The following is a 16,657-nucleotide window of genomic DNA, read 5'->3' as shown; positions in this document are numbered from 1 at the left end:
AACACTTGAAAAGCATCTCCTCTAGCACCTAAGGATCAATCTTCATGTACCTTCATATTTGACATCTATGGACAATGGTTATATCAATCAGGCCAGTATGTTAAAAAACATGTCCACCATTGACAGATGAACATGTGCAGGGGCGTGATATTGCACATATATAGACACAACTCCTACAAGGATAATGGTGTAATAATTATACTTGGTGCATATGTTAACAAAGATGATACGACAATAATGACTGCAAATACTTTTTTTATCAACCCCATGGATGCGCTATTGAGGTTTCCCACATTGGCAAGCTAGCCACGCTCACCCTGTTTAAAATAAAATCTTGAAAATAGGTATTTAAGTCCATCTCTTCCAAAGTAACAAGTCTGACATTTTTACCCATTAATTCAGGTGTAATGGTTTTTCGGCAATTCTGAATTTGTGAAAAACACATCAAACAACGCTTCAAACAACAGATTATTTCACTATGCACTGACAATTCCAGAATTGTATATTATGACACAATAAAAATTGCCACCACAGCAGCCCATATACACCATATTGCTAATAAGATATGGAGCATTCTGATTTTGACAGGTTCAAATTATATTTTATGGTATTATTCACAATTTCACTAAAGATAAAAAATAATGAATTCCAATTCATGCATATTTAGTAATAGACAAATACTGTGAGGGAAACAATTATTTGCCCACTGACAAAGAAATTATCAGTCCATAATATTAATGGTAGGTTTATTTGAAAAGTGAGAGACAGAATAACAACAACAAAAATCCTGACAAAAGCGCAAAGAAAAGTATACAGGTAACGAGCTGAGATTAGGAGCACACTCTCAAAGGGAGTGCTCCTAATCTCAGCTTGATACCTGTATAAAAGACACCTGTCCACAGAAGCAATCTATCATAACTCTCCACCATGGCCAAGAAAAAAGAGCTGTCCAAGGATGTCAGGGACAAGATTGTTGACCAACACAAGGCTGGAATGGGCTACAAGACCATCGCTAAGCAGCTTGGTGAGAAGGTGACAACAGTTAGTGCAATTATTCGCAAATGGAATAAACACAAAAGAACTGTCAATCTCCCTCGTTCTGGGGCTCCATGCAAGATCTCACCTCTTGGATTTGCAATGATCATGAGAATGGTGAGGAATCAGCCCAGAACTACCCAGGAGGATATTGTCAATGATCTCAAGGCAGCTGGGACCAGAGTCACCAAGGAAACTATTGGTTACACACTACGCCGTGAAGAACTGAAATCCTGCAGCCCCCACAAGGACCCCCTGCTCAAGAAAGCACATGTACAGGCCCATCTGAAGTTTGCCAATGAACATCTGAATGATTCAGAGGAGAACTGGTTGAAAGTTGTGTGGTCAGATGAGACCAAAATCAAGCTATTTGGCATCAACTCATCTCACCGTGTTTGGAGGAGGAGGAATGCTGCCTATGACCCCAAGAACACCATCCCCAACATCAACCATGGAGGTGGAAACATTATGCTTTGGGGGTGATTTTCTGCTAAAGGGACAGGACAACTTCACTGCATCAAAGGGACGATGGATGGGGCCATGTAATGTAAAATCTTGGGTGAGAACCTCCTTCCCTCAGCCAGGGCATTGAACATGGGTCATGGATGGGTAATCCAGTATGACAATGACCCAAAACCCATGGCCAAGGCAACAAAGGAATGGCTAAAAAAGAAGCACATTAAGGTCCTGGAGTGGCTTAGCCAGTCTCCAGACCTTAATCCCATAGAAAATCAGTGAAGGGAGTAGAAGGTTTGAGTTGCCAAACGTCAGCCTCGAAACCCTAATGACTTGGAGAAGATCTGCAAAGAGGAGTGGGACAAAATCCCTCCTTATGGCCAACTACAAGAAACGTCTGACCTCTGAAAAAAGGGTTTTCCACCAAATACTAAGTCATATTTTGCAAAAGGGTCAAATACTATTTCACTCATTTAAATGCAAAACAATTTAACATTTTTGAAATGTGTTTTTCTGGATTTTTTTGTTGTTATTCTGTCTCTCACTGTTCAAATAAACATACCATTACAAATTATAGATTGATCATTTATTTGTCAGTGGGCAAACGTACAAAATCAACAGGGGATAAAAATTAAATAAATCCCTCTCTGTGCGATCTGTGAAAAACACCTTTATGAAGGTTACATAAAGCTTTTTTGGCTAATTGCTAAGTGCGCAGCTATGTTTGTTTTCATTGCACTGGATTCTGGGACCAAATGTCTCTGTGACCAAAGTTGGTTGAACAAGATGATTCACCAATCTGACTGGAAGTTCAAATTTTGATTACTTTCCTGTCTCTGAGTCACTCTTGTCATCTGTATCTGACTTTGATAAACAAACTTTAGAAGACAAGTTGCAAATTGTGAAATACCACATGTGCGACAGACCAGACATAATGTTATGTTAAGTTGATGAGCCTTTTTTTTTTACTGGAAAGCAAGAAAGGTAGGTAAAACTTATTTATTATCTGTCATTTGCAACATCAATAAATAACGATATACAGGTGCTGGTCATAAAATTTGAATATCATCAAAAAATGTATTTGTTTCAGTAATTCAGTAATTCAAAAAGTGAAACTTGTATATTATATTCATTCATTACACACAGACTGATATATTTCAATCCAAATAATTAATCCAGATAATTATAACTAATGAAAATTCTAAATTCAGTATATCTGAAAATTTTAATATTACTTAAGACCAATACAAAAAAAGATTTTTAGAAATGTTGGCCAACTGAAAAGTATGAACATGAAAAGTATGAGCATGTACAGCACTCAATACTTAGTTGGGGCTCCTTTTGCCTGAATAACTGCAGCAATGCGGCGTGGCATGGAGTCGATCAGTCTGTGGCACTGCTCAGGTGTTATGAGAGCCCAGGTTGCTCTGATAGTGGCCTTCAGCTCTTCTGCATTGTTGGGTCTGGCGTATCGCATCTTCCTCTTCACAATACCCCATAGATTTTCTATAGGGTTAAGGTCAGGCGAGTTTGCTGGCCAATTAAGAACAGGGATACCATGGTCCTTAAATCAGGTACTGGTAGCTTTGGCACTGTGTGCAGGTGCCAAGTCCTGTTGGAAAATGAAATCTGCATCTCCATAAAGTTGGTCAGCAGCAGGAACCATGAAGTGCTCTAAACCTTCCTGGTAGACGGCTGCATTGACCTTGGACCTCAGAAAACACAATGGACCAACACCAGCAGATGACATGGCACCCCAAACCATTACTGACTGTGGAAACTTTACACTGGACTTTAAGCAAAGTGGATTCTGTGCCTCTCCTCTCTTCCTCCAGACTCTGGGACCTTGATTTTCAAAGGAAATGCAAAATGTACTTTCATCAGAGAACATAACTCAGCAGCAGTCCAGTCCTTTTAGTCTTTAGCCCAGGCGAGATGCTTCTGACGCTGTGTCTTGTTCAAGAGTGGCTTGACGCAAGGAATGCGACAGCTGAAACCCATGTCTTGCATACATCTGTGCGTTGGTTCTTGAAGCACTGACTCCACTATTTGTGAATCTCCCCCACATTTTTTAATGGGTTTTGCTTCACAATCCTCTCCAGGGTGCGTTTTTTTTTTTTGCCTGTACACTTTTTTTTGCTTGTACACTTTTTTCTACCAAATCTTTTCCTTCCCTTCGCCTATCTATTAATGTGCTTGGACACAGAGCTCTGTGAACAGCCAGCCTCTTTAGCTATGACCTTTTGTGTCTTGCCCTCCTTGTGCAAGGTATCAATGGTCGTCTTTAAATGGTCTGTCAAGTCAGCAGTCTTCCCCATGATTGTGTCGCCTACAGAACTAGACTGAGAGACCATTTAAAGGCCTTTGCAGGTGTTTTGGGTTAATTTGCTGATTAGAGTGTGGCACCAGGTGTCTTCAATATTGAACCTTTTCACAATATTCAAATTTTCTGAGATACTGAATTTGGGTTTTTCTTTAGTTGTCAGTTATAATCATCAAAATTAAAAGAAATAAACACTTGAAATATATCAGTATGTGTGGAATAAATGTATACATTATACAAGTTTTACTTTTTGAATGGAATTACTGAAATAAATCAACTTTTTGATGATATTCTAATTTTATGACCAGCACCTGTATAATGCAATTGAACAAAATAGTAAGATAGATGATAATTGGGAAAGGGGGTTGTATTTTTTTAACTACATTGCCAATTTCAGAAATGGTAATTAATGACACACTAGTTAACATTTTATGTCGCTAATAATCACAAAACATTAATGATACAATTATTATTCGGTACAACAAGATATTTTTCGAAACTGCTGCTGACCAGAGGCCTTTTTTGCTGGCCTAGTGATGTCAGAATCAGAACATTTTATTTTTATATTTGAATATATATTTTCATTAATGCAATATGTTTTTTACAAAGATCGTTCCCATCGGTCTCTAGACGTAATTTCATTGCTACTCTCCTTCAATTGCACGGTTTCCAGTGCACCTCAGATAAATCAGAGCTTTTATACAATCAGATTTTCCACATGTGCTGTCTCCAGGAGAAAATCTACCCCGAGGCCTTTAGACTTGAGTGAATCCCATCTTCTTTTGAAGGAAATGGGGAGGATGTTGTTGATTGTCATATTATTCAACCAATCAGATTTAGAGTTTGCCTTGTTGAGCGTTTCTTTGACACGCACCAGCCTTCTAGCTTGCCTAGTCGCCTATGTATGCATTTTTCCAATAACATCCAGCTGCAGGCTGGCAGACTCGGCTGGTTAAAACAATCTATGCAATTTTCAGTTGCAAAAAATGTGAATAAGATGCAGTTCATGCGAGGCAACAGGCATGTATCGTACGTCCGTAAAGGTTTTTCCTGCAGGTGCTGTAGGTTTTTTTGGAGATTACTTAAATATCTGGATTTTTTGTAAATGCTTGATGGATTTTCAATGTTAGTTTGAGTTAACACTGCAACTGCTAGCGAAGACGTATGCTTCAAGCTAACGAGTGGATTTTTTTTTTGTTATTCTCTCTCTCACTGTTCAAATAAACCTACCATTAAAATTATAGACTGATCATTTCTTTGTCAGTGGGTAAACGTACAAAATCAGTAGGGGATCAAATACTTTTATCCCTCACTGTATGACTTTTAACCAGCCGAGTATGTGGGTCTGCAGCTGGGCAGCTGGTGGAATATACACTGTTTTACAGCAACTTACCTACCTAGCTAGCGAAAGGGGGTGAAAGGATGTGAATAACCCTGTCCTTTGGGGAAGGAAAGTAGAGCTCTTGCTCTGGAACACTCAAGTTGAGAGAACCGAAACATGGACGGGCAGGTGGACGGTTTTGGGAGGTCTTTACTTTACCTCCGTTTAAGGCTTAGCTAGCGGCCTCACTTAGCTACGGTGGCGGCTGTGCGGCATGACGGTACTGTGACTTGGACAGAGATTGGTGGAAGAGTGGTCAGAAAGGGGGTGGGGGGGTTGTAGTGGGGGATCGGGGGGGAAGAGTTTAAAGTTGTTTTGAAGTTAGTTAATGGTTAGAAAGATGGTGGGGTAGGGAGTATGAATCTGATTAGATTGACAGTTTTAATTAGAAATGTGATTGGTGACTTTATCTCTGCTAAAGTGTTGTGAGAAGGGGGGTTGTTGATTGTGTGTAATGATAGGTTGCAAAAGGAAAAGGTCCTATGAGTGAAGCAGGTAGGGAAGTTTTGGTTGGAGTTGGGAAGAGTGGGGGGGGCAAGAAGGAATACAGTGGGCAAAAGAGGTCATTATGGGGGTGCCTGTGTATTAATAATATTAAAGGGGGAGTGCTGGCGAATGCTGTAAAGTTGCAGATGCAGAGGGATGGAGTAAGGTTTGATAGCCAGTCTGTGCTATTGCATTTTGAGGAGGACAGGCTGCAGGACAAGTTTACTTTAGGTTATGTAAGCTGTTATGTGAGGCTGTATGTGGTCAAACCGCTCAGGTGTTTTAACTGTCAGAGGTTTGGACATGTGGCAGCGGGGTGCAGGGAGAAGAGGAGGTCAACTAGATGTGGGGCGGGGGGGGGGGGGGGTCATGAGTATGGGACGTGTGGTGAGAGTGTGCTGCCTAAGTGCTATAGTTGTGGAGGAGCTCACAGTGTGGCGTTTGATGGTTGTGAAGTATGAGACAGGCGGTGAGGGTATAGGAAGTTGGAGTGGGGAAAGGGGTATCATATGCTGAGGCAGTGAGGGTAGTGAAACAGCAAAGGGGGAAGGGAGAGAGGGAGAAGGTGGCTGATGCAGAGAGAGGAAGGGTGGAAGAGAAGACCGGTGGAGAGGAAGTATATGTTCATGAAAGGAAACTGGTGACGTTTATGGCTGGAGTGGTTAATAGTTGTGCTGATATTAAATCAAAGACTGTATGGATTCAGGTGGTGGTTAAGTTGGCAGAGAGGTATTTGGGGGTGAAAGTGTAGACACGGGAAGGGATCCAAGAGGATCTTAATCAGCCGAGGCCAGAGTCATATCCCTCTGGATCTTAATTATGGTGGTTATTTTGCAATGGAATGCTAGAAGCCTGATTGCGAATGGGCAGCAGTTCAAGCAGTTCACTGAGGATATGTCTGTAAAGCCTGATATAATTTGAAATTCAGGAAACATGGCTGAAACCATCCTTGGTTTGTTATACTGGTTTATTTGGTATGCGGAAGGATAGAGATGGAGGTAGTGGGGGTGGTTATGCCAAATTTATGAAAGTGGGGATTCCGTACAGGATGCTAGGTCTAGGGACATAATTAGAGTATGTAGTGGTAGGGATTTGGGTTAATGGGGTAGAGTTGGAGGTTGTAAATTACTTGCAATGGGGCAGAGGGAGATGGGGGAAACAGTAGAAGGGAAAGGGAGGTGGGTGTTCAGTAAGGCGGATTGGGGTCATTTTCAGTCAGTGAGTGAGCAGGGGATGAGAGGTGGTGAGGAGGGGTGTAGGGATGTGGATAGTCTGAATGCATTGATGAGGAGGCATGTTGGGATGTGGATAGTCTGAATGCAGTGGTGAGGACGGCTGTCGGGATGTGGATAGTCTGAATGCAGTGGTGAGGAGGGCTGTCGGGATGTGGATAGTCTGAATGCAGTGGTGAGGAGGCATGTTGGGATGTGGATAGCCTGAATGCAGTGGTGGGGAGGGGTGTAGGGATGTGGATAGCCTGAATGCAGTGGTGAGGAGGGGTGTCGGGATGTGGATAGTCTGAATTCAGTGGTGAGGATGGCTGTCGGGATGTGGATAGTCTGAATGCAGTGGTGAGGAGGGGTGTCGGGATGTGGATAGTCTGAATTCAGTGGTGAGGAGGCATGTTGGGATGTGGATAGCCTGAATGCAGTGGTGAGGAGGGCTATCGGGATTTGGATAGTCTGAATGCAGTGGTGAGGAGGCATGTTGGGATGTGGATAGCCTGAATGCAGTGGTGAGGAGGGCTATCGGGATTTGGATAGCCTGAATGCAGTGGTGAGGAGGCATGTTGGGATGTGGATAGCCTGAATGCAGTGGTGAGGAGGGGTGTCGGGATGTGGATAGTCTGAATGCAGTGGTGAGGAGGCATGTCGGGATGTGGATAGCCTGAATGCAGTGGTGAGGAGGGGTGTAGGGATGTGGATAGTCTGAATGCAGTGGTGAAGAGGGGTGTGAGGATGTGGATCGTCTGAATGCAGTGGTGAGGAGGGGTATTGGGATGTGGATAGTCTGAATGCAGTGGTGAGAAAGGGTTTAGGGATGTGGATCGTCTGAATGCAGTGATGAGGAGGAGTGTCGGGATGTGTATTGTCTAAATGCAGTGTCTTTTAGCTCTATGCCAAACTGATTATTATTGGAACACAATGCATTCAGGGCCCCCGACAACTGGCACGTAGGAGGAGTACTAACAGGTCTATGGCCACTATGGCTATAATGACTATACCAATCCATTCAAACACTACCCAGCAATACTGACCCCACAGCCCAGCTATCCCGGAAAGTGGTCCTTTGATGTCATCATTGTGGGCCTGGTGGGAAACTTGAATAATTTAATTAACTAGCTCAGAAAAAGTTGTAATTAGGTATAAATGTATAACATTCCTGTAATGACTTATGCCAATCCACAAGTGCCAGACCAATTATTAGGTAGATAGACTTTACGCATTTTCCCTTTTTTTTTATGGCTCTTGCATGGGCGAGAGCATGTTGGATATATAAATCAGGTTACTGGTCCTGCCTTTAACGGCATGGTCCTGAACAGAAAGAGAGGCTGGCGGAGAATTGTGAGGAGTGGTGTGTGTCGGTTACCTTGGGTCTGTTACAGTTTACCACTACCACCTGAATCACTCAGTTCTCTGGTTTTGGAGTTCTTTCCAGGGTGGAGAAAGTATACAGGTGCTGGTCATATAATTAGAATATCATCAAAAAGTTGATTTATTTCAGTAATTCCATTCAAAAAGTTAAACTTGTATATTATATTCATTCATTGCACACAGACTGATATATTTCAAATGTTTACTTATTTTAATTGTGATGATTATAACTGACAACTAATGAAAATCCCAAATTCAGTATCTCCAAAAATTTGAATATTACTTGAGACAAAAAACGTTTTTTAGAAATGTTGGCCAACTGAAAAGAATGAACATGAAAAGTATGAGCCTCTACAGCCCTCAATACTTAGTTGGGGCTCCTTTTGCCTGAATTACTGCAGCAATGTGGCGTGGCATGGAGTCGATCAGTCTGTGGCACTGCTCAGGTGTTATGAGAGCCCAGGTTGCTCTGATAGTGGCCTTCAGCTCTTCTGAATTGTTGGGTCTGGCGTATCGCATCTTCCTCTTCACAATACCTCTTAGATTTTCTCTAGGGTAAGGTCAATCAAATTTCAGTCAATCAATCAAATTTATTTATAAAGCCCTTTTTAAAACAGCAGTTGTCACAAAGTGCTTTTACAGAGACACCCGGCCTTAAACCCCAAGGAGCAAACAACAGTAGTGTTGAATTTCAGTGGCTAGGAAAAACTCCCTAAGAAGGCCGAATTTTAGGAAGAAACCTAGAGAGGACCCAGGCTCAGAGGGGTGACCATTCCTCTTCTGGCTGTGCCGGGTGAGATATTAAGAGTCCAATTGGAATAATTAATAAATATATCTGGGCCAAATCCAGACTAGGTCAGAGGTATGACCAGATGGACAAGGACAGGGACAGCAACGTGACCCCCAAACCAGGTACTCCGCAGGTGTGGACCAGGACCTCATATACACCTAAAGTTTAAAACGGGAGGGGAAACTGGGAAAATTCTGAAAATGCATTCCTCATATCAACAAAGATTTATTGTGGAGAAGGAGAACTTAGTGAGGAAATAAAACTGACCCAACCCCCAGCACAATAGTATAGCAGTGTAAGACCTTGGAACTGAGATGGGGGGGTCCGGCGACACTGTGGCCCTACCCGGTGGAGGCCCTGGACAGGTCCCAACAGGTAGGAAATCAATCCACCCACATTGCCTGGCATCAACCAAAGGGACACCCACCAACCGCAACCACCCTGAATGAGGACTGAGTATTGCCAGCAGAGTACAGCCCAATTGCACAAGTGCGCAACAGAGAGCCAACAACAAGCCAGTGACTCTTCCCCCGAAAGGCATTGGAGGGAGGGCATCCCAGTGGCGACGAGAGCCCATCTGGCAAGACAGCAAGGGTGGACAGTATCAAGCCTACTGGTCACCTTCACGCCCCCAGGCCAGGCTACACCTAATTATAAACTGTGCTGTAGAGAAGAGTTTTTAGTAGACAATTGAAAGTTTGCACTGAGTTTGCATTTCTAACCTTAATTGGCAGATCATTCCACAGTAGTGGAGCTCTATGAGAAAAGGCCCTGCCTCCGGCTGTTTGTTTAGAAATTCTAGGTACAATTAAAAGGCCTGCATCTTGCGATCGTAGGTTACGTGTAGGTATGTATGGCTGGATCATTTCAGCAAGGTAAGTAGGAGCAAGTGCATGTATTGATTTATAGGTTAACAGTAAAACCTTAAAATCACCCCTACCCCTAGTGTAAGGACACAGGCAGCCAGTGTAAGGACGCTAGGACAGGAGTGATGTGTTTAAATTTCTAGTTAGGATTCTAGCAGCCGTGTGCAGCACTAATTGAAGTTTTTTTATTGATTTTTCAGGATAACCGGAAAGAAGAGCATTGCTGTAATCTAGTCTAGAAGTAACGAAAGCATGGATTAATTTTTCTTCATCAGTTTTTGATATAAAGTTTCAGATTTTTGCAATGTTTCGAAGATGAAAATAAGCAACTCAAGACATATTTTATATGTTCATCAAAGGAGAGGTCAGGATCAAGGGTAACTGTAAAGTTTTTTAAAGTTTTTTGGGATACGACCATGCAGCCATCAAGGTTCACAGTGAGATCTGGTTCCTAAAACAAGCATTTCAGTTTTTCTTGAGTTTAAGAGCAAGAAGTTCTCTGTCATCCACTTCCTAATATCTGAAACGCATGCTTCCAAAGTAGCTAATTTTTGGGCTTCTCCATGCTTCATTGAAATATATAACTGTATGTCATCTGCATAACAGTGAAAATGTACATTATGATTTTGGATTACATCGCCCAGAGGGAGCATATATAGTGAGAACAATAATGGGCCCAGAACCAAGCCTTGAGGAACACCAAAGCATACCTTTGACTTGTCAGAGGATATGCCATCCACACTAACAAACTGATATCTTTCAGATAAATAAAATTTAAACCAGGCTAGAACATGTCCACGTAGCCCAATATGGGTTTCCAGTTTCTCTAAGAGAAGGGAGTGATCAATAGTGTCAGGGAGGTTCAGGACATTTTAGGACAAATGAGATTTTGAGGACCATAACTATTTAAGGGGAAGTCAGTTATTTGTTTTCTAATGGTGATGATCTTTTCATCAAAGTAGTTCATGTATTCATTACAACTAAAGTGAAGACCCACTTCACTTGTTGAGCTTTGCTTTTTTGTTAACTTTGCAACTGTATCAAAGAGACATTTTTGATTGTTTTTGTTCACCTCAATCAGGTTGGAGAAATAAGCTGATCGAGCAGACGTGAGTGATTTTCGGGTACTGTCTATCCAGGCTAGTCTGAATACTTCCAACTTGGTGGAGCGCCACTTTCACTCCAGTTTTCTGGAGGCTTGCTTAAGTGCTCTATTGCGTGTGTACCAGGGAGCAAGTTTCTTGTTGCGTATTTCTTTTGTTTTTAGTGGTGCAACTGTGTCTAATGTATTTCGCAGTGTTGAGTTTAGATCCTCGATTTGATCGTTTACAGATTTATTTACTCTGTCGTTAATGAGCGAACTTTTAAGAATATCAAGGAATTTATTTGTAGCCTGAGAATTTATAGTACGGCTTTTGAAACTCATTGTTTGCGGAGCAAATGGATTTCTTGTTTTAACGGTAAATGTAATAAGACAGTGATCCAATAATCCAGGATTTTGGGGGGAAATTATTAGATCTACAATATCTATTTCTCGTGACAGGACTAAATCTAAGGTGTGATTGTGGCAGTGTGTTGGACCTGAGACATGTTGGATAAAACCCATTGAGTCAATTATAGCTTCAAAGGCTTTTTGAAAAGGATCATTGGACTTTTCCATATGAATATTGAAATGCCAAAAATGTGAATACTATCTGCCATGACTATAAGGTTAGACAATAATACTGGAAACACATTGAGGAACATTGTGTATGGCCCGGGGGGCCTATAAATAGTAGCAATGTAAAACGATTTATCGGCATGGTTAACTTTCATGAGTAAAACTTCAAAGATTGAAACTCAGTGATATGTTTGAGAGTACATTTATATTTACTGTCATAAATATTAGCAGCACCCCCTCCTTTTCGGGATGCACGAGGGATATGATCACTAGTATAGCCAGAAGGAGAGGCCTCATTTAGGGCTGTGAATTCATCAGGCTTTAGCCACATTACACATTAACCAATAACATCTAGTTTATGATCAGAGATTCATTCATTTACTGCAACTGCCTTTGGAGCAAGGGATCAAACATTTAGGAGTCCCATTATGAGATGCGAGGTGATACAGTAATTTTTATTTTTATTTGTGACCGAGGTGGAGGAAGGCTTTATCTTAACAAGGTTGTTTTTGTTAGCACTACCTTGTTAAACTTTTCTCAGCCTGGAACGAGTCACAGTGGCAATAGGTAAAGCTGTACTAACTACTCTGGCTATGCTATTGACAGACTCCACTATGCTAGCAGGCTGGCTAACAGTCTGCGGCCTGACCTTCACCCTATCTCATGGTAAGGCTATAGGAGTGAGACTCCTGTCAATGTTCCTAGATAAAAGAAGAGCACCACTCCAGCTAGGATGGAGTCCGTCACTCCTCAACATATCAGGCCTGGTCCTATTTCTGGGAGAGTCCCAAAAAGAAAGCCAGTTATCTACAAACTGTACTTCCTGCGACGGGCAGAACTCAGATTTCAGCCAGCGATTGAGTTGCGCAAGTCTGCTGTAGAGCTCGTCACTACCCCTAGCTGGGAGGGGGCCAGACACAATTACTCGATCCCGACACATCTTTCTAGCTAGTTTAAACGCTGATGCTCTGACTGTTTTATCCTAACGTCGTTGGTGCCAACATGAATAAAAAATCTCTGTACTCTCTATACTTGCCAGTTTTAGACTTCGCTAGCACCAAACCCAGATTTGCGGCTACGTCGGTGGCTCTGCCCTCCGGTAAACAGTGTACGATCGCCGGCTGATTCTTTAGTCTAATACTGCGGGTAATGGAATCGCCGATGACTAAAGTTTTTAGTTATTCAAGGCCACCGTTAGAACATGCCTGCCGATCATTCCCCTCCGAAGACGGCTCGGGCCTTGACTCCGACTCCAGTGGGGAAAACCTGTTGAAAGTCTCAGTTGGATTTAGCAACGATTCAGGTTTAACTGGTCGACGGCATTTCTTCCCAGTGACCAAGAGAAAGTTATTGCCCGGCTGCAGGAGCTGTGCCGGGGGGCTAACCAGACTATCGTTTCTTCCTGGTGGCACTGACGCAGTTTTTTCTATGTCTACACTAACATAATCCTTGCCTGACATTTGCGTCAGAAGCCGAGCCTCTAACTCTGCTATATTTAACTGGAGATGATAGTTCTCCTCCGTGTTGTTGCTACAACAATACCAGTGATAAGGCATTTTAATGATACTTAGCGTCGGGTGTTCAGGGGTGAGTAGTTATATCCAAAAAGAGTCCCAGTGTAATAAAGTTGGGTAAGAGGTCAACAGATAAAAAAATATTGCGTTGGTAAAACTCTTAAAGTAGAAGTGTGACCAATTTTGTGTCTTGCTCTCCTTGTGCAAGGTGTCAATGGTCGTCTTTTGGACGGCTGTCAAGTCAGCAGTCTTCCCCATGATTGTGTTGCCTACAGAACTAGACTGAGAGACCATTTAAAGGCCTTTGCAGGTGTTTTGAGTTAATTAGCTGATTAGAGTGTGGCACCAGGTGTCTTCAATATTGAACCTTTTCACAATATTCAAATTTTCAGAGATACTGAATTTGGGATTTTCATTAGTTGTCAGTTATAATCATCAAAATTAAAAGAAATAAACACTTGAAATATGTGTGGAATGAATGTATACATTATACAAGTTTCACTTTTTGATGATATTCTAATTATATGACCAGCACCTGTAGTAGAACACAGTGCAAATGGTTAATGTGGATGGTTTAATTACAGAGAATACAATTCTGACTTCATATCTTATGGGCACATGGGTTATCATTACTTTGTCTGGGCAATCATTGCCTATAACTGCTTCCTTCTTTTCCTGATCCATGAAGCTGTTTTATACATCTGGGCAGAAGATTTTGATGAGGCAAATAAGGGACTTACTACCGTCCCAGGAGACCCTGGGGTAAACAAACATTCTATATGGGCTATTCTGTCCCCCTGCAAACAGTATGGTTCACGAATGTAGGAGAGATAGTTTGGCTGCTTCTTACCTCTGGTCTAAATTGGGTCGTAAATTGGGACAAGAGTTGGTGCTCCCTTTTCTCTTATGGGCCACCTAGGCCCTACAGATTGTGGACCATCGCACCTGGATACCTCGACCAATGAGAGCACCTGCTCCTGATTAGCTCCCTTTTTTGGGGTTGAAATGATGAAAGACATGCATACAGTGTTAAACTTGTTAGGGATATTTAGCCTGTAGTGTAATTATAATGTATAGGCGAGAGACCCCCCAAGAATGTGTTCTTGGCGTGTTTAGTTCGTTTTAGGACCAGCCTTGGCTTGGCATATAGAGATTCGTCAACCACTGCTATTGCAACCCACCAAGGGGAGTCATGTGACCCAATAATGTTGCGTCACACAACTGTCTAATCGCCTGCGAGGGGGCTCTTGAATTTCGTCAAGTAGGTTTTGCTTACCTATTTATGATGCACGTAGTTCAGTCAGCTGGAGAGAGTTGAAAAGCAGACACCGTCGTCGTGAAGATATTGAAGTCCCATCTGGGGTGCCAAATTGTGGAGGATAGAAAACCTTCGCGATTTATTACAATAAAAACTTCTCAGAGTCTGGTATAACAGTTGATTATTTCAAGTTTAATTACGTGGTACCACGGGAACAATGATCATGACAAAGAGAGTACATGTACAGAGACCAACACAGAGTCATGACAGAAGTTTCAAGCTTATATCCTCCTCCAACAGTACAGATTACAGAATTAGCATTTGCAGAATAGAATGTACATACAAGGCGTAGTAGCCACTACGGTGTAGTCTAAAAATGCAAGGTTGCACAAATAGCTCCAGGATACAGAAAATCTTTTATCGGGTTGTCTGGGCGACCGACATTCTAAGACTGAGATATGACAGTCTGGACAGTTGCTATATAGGGACTTAAGTTAACTATGCTCTTCCCACTAAGGAATAGAGCTCTGTTCACCTGTATGATGTAAGTAATAATAACCCTCTGCTGTTCAAGAGCTTCCTCCTAGAGAATAGTTTCTTATGGCAGTTTTATGGCACAGGCAGAGGCCTGTTTTAATTACAAATATGCTGAAAACTAGTCTCTCTCTCTGTCTCCAAGTTATAAGGCCAGAATAAATTGTTTTGTACTCTGTATGCTTGATCAATTACATATACTGAAAGACTTGTCTCTCTCTGTCTCCAAGTCATAAGGCCAGTGTCTTGAGTTCAGGGGCAGTGATGAATGGAATGTCGGCTGAGCAGGGCCTTGGCTCCTTTTAGCAGTAAGAAAAACAGGCCTCTGCCTGTGCCATAAAACTACAACTTGCAGATCGCAATGCCCTACGACAAACTGTGGAGTCACTGTTGGACAGACCAATTCCACTTTAATCTCAACAGTTAACACATTACCCTTTTGTACGACCATGAATCTTTACAGAACCTGTATGCAGAAACAGCGAAAAGCTGGCTTGGAAGGCGCTCCATTATCACCACATCCCACTTATACACCGGAAAACAAGGTATCGGAGCAACAGTCTCTCTCAACCCTGAGCAACAGGCAAGGAATTTCACTGATCAACTAAGACATCTACACATTACCCTGGCAGTCAGCAAAGGGGCCTACAAGGCAGCTGACGTGGGGAAAATGCTGAAAGCATTTGACAATTTGACAACATGGTCACCAATGCCAAACACACAATGGGAAACTTGAGTTCACAAAGGAATGTCAGTATACCGATGTGTCGTTAACACTGTTAACTCTGCAATTTATGAGAAGCACCTGGTCTCTACGCAGTGTGTGGTTTCAGAAATGCGTCCTGGAGTGGAGAAAATCATTGAAGATGTGCTGAAGGGGGATGTCTGGTCAACAGGACCAAACGACGTGGGACTCATCCGCTCTGCTCCAAGTGTCCGTATCATTCTGAAACCCGACATCGAGTGCGACAGTACCAGATATCACCTGAAGGTGAGGCAGGAATCGAACCTACCTTTGAAGACTTGCGGCGACAGGATGTGCTTATCCCAATCATCAGCCCATACAACACTCCCCTCCTGTGAAGAAAGTGGGCACAGGGAAGTGTTCAGGATTTACAACCTCTAAATGATGTGGTTCAGGCTGAGTCGTCCATTCCAACAGACACAAAGTGGTACGCTGTCATTGACCTGTGTTCAGCATTCTTCTCTATTCCTCTGCACCCAGCTTCACAGCCATACTTTGCCTTCACCTATCGAGGCCATCAGTACACCTACACCAGACTGCCCCAAGTCTACTGGGAGTCTCCGTCCATTTTCAACAGGGTGCTGGCTGCAGACGTGGCCGATGTCTGTTTGAAAGGGAAGCACCCTGATACAGTATGTCGACTACCTCCTACTTGCCTCACCTTCCGAAGAAACCTGCATCCAAGACACGATAACCCCTCTGCAAGCGTTGGAGAGAAAGGGTCACAAGGTCTCAAGGAAAAAAATACAGCTGGTCCGCCAGCGGGTAATGTATCTGGGTCACGTATTGGAAGGGGGTGAGAAACATCTCTCTAAAGTTTCATTCACCATTTATTCATGTTTCTATAATTATTATTTTGTAAGCCTCTTGTTAAATCACGTTATTCCACTGTCACTGTGAATATGAGGTGGTTATTTCAAATGACAATAGCCTACTGCCCAAATGTCATGGTGAGGTTACTTGAATTATATAGCCTTAGGAAGGCACGCATGCTACAAATATTAGCTTTCTATCC

Source organism: Esox lucius, chromosome 17, assembly GCF_011004845.1.
Source record: "Esox lucius isolate fEsoLuc1 chromosome 17, fEsoLuc1.pri, whole genome shotgun sequence".
NCBI classification, from domain to species: domain Eukaryota; kingdom Metazoa; phylum Chordata; class Actinopteri; order Esociformes; family Esocidae; genus Esox; species Esox lucius.
Note: the sequence above shows the minus strand (reverse complement) of the source record.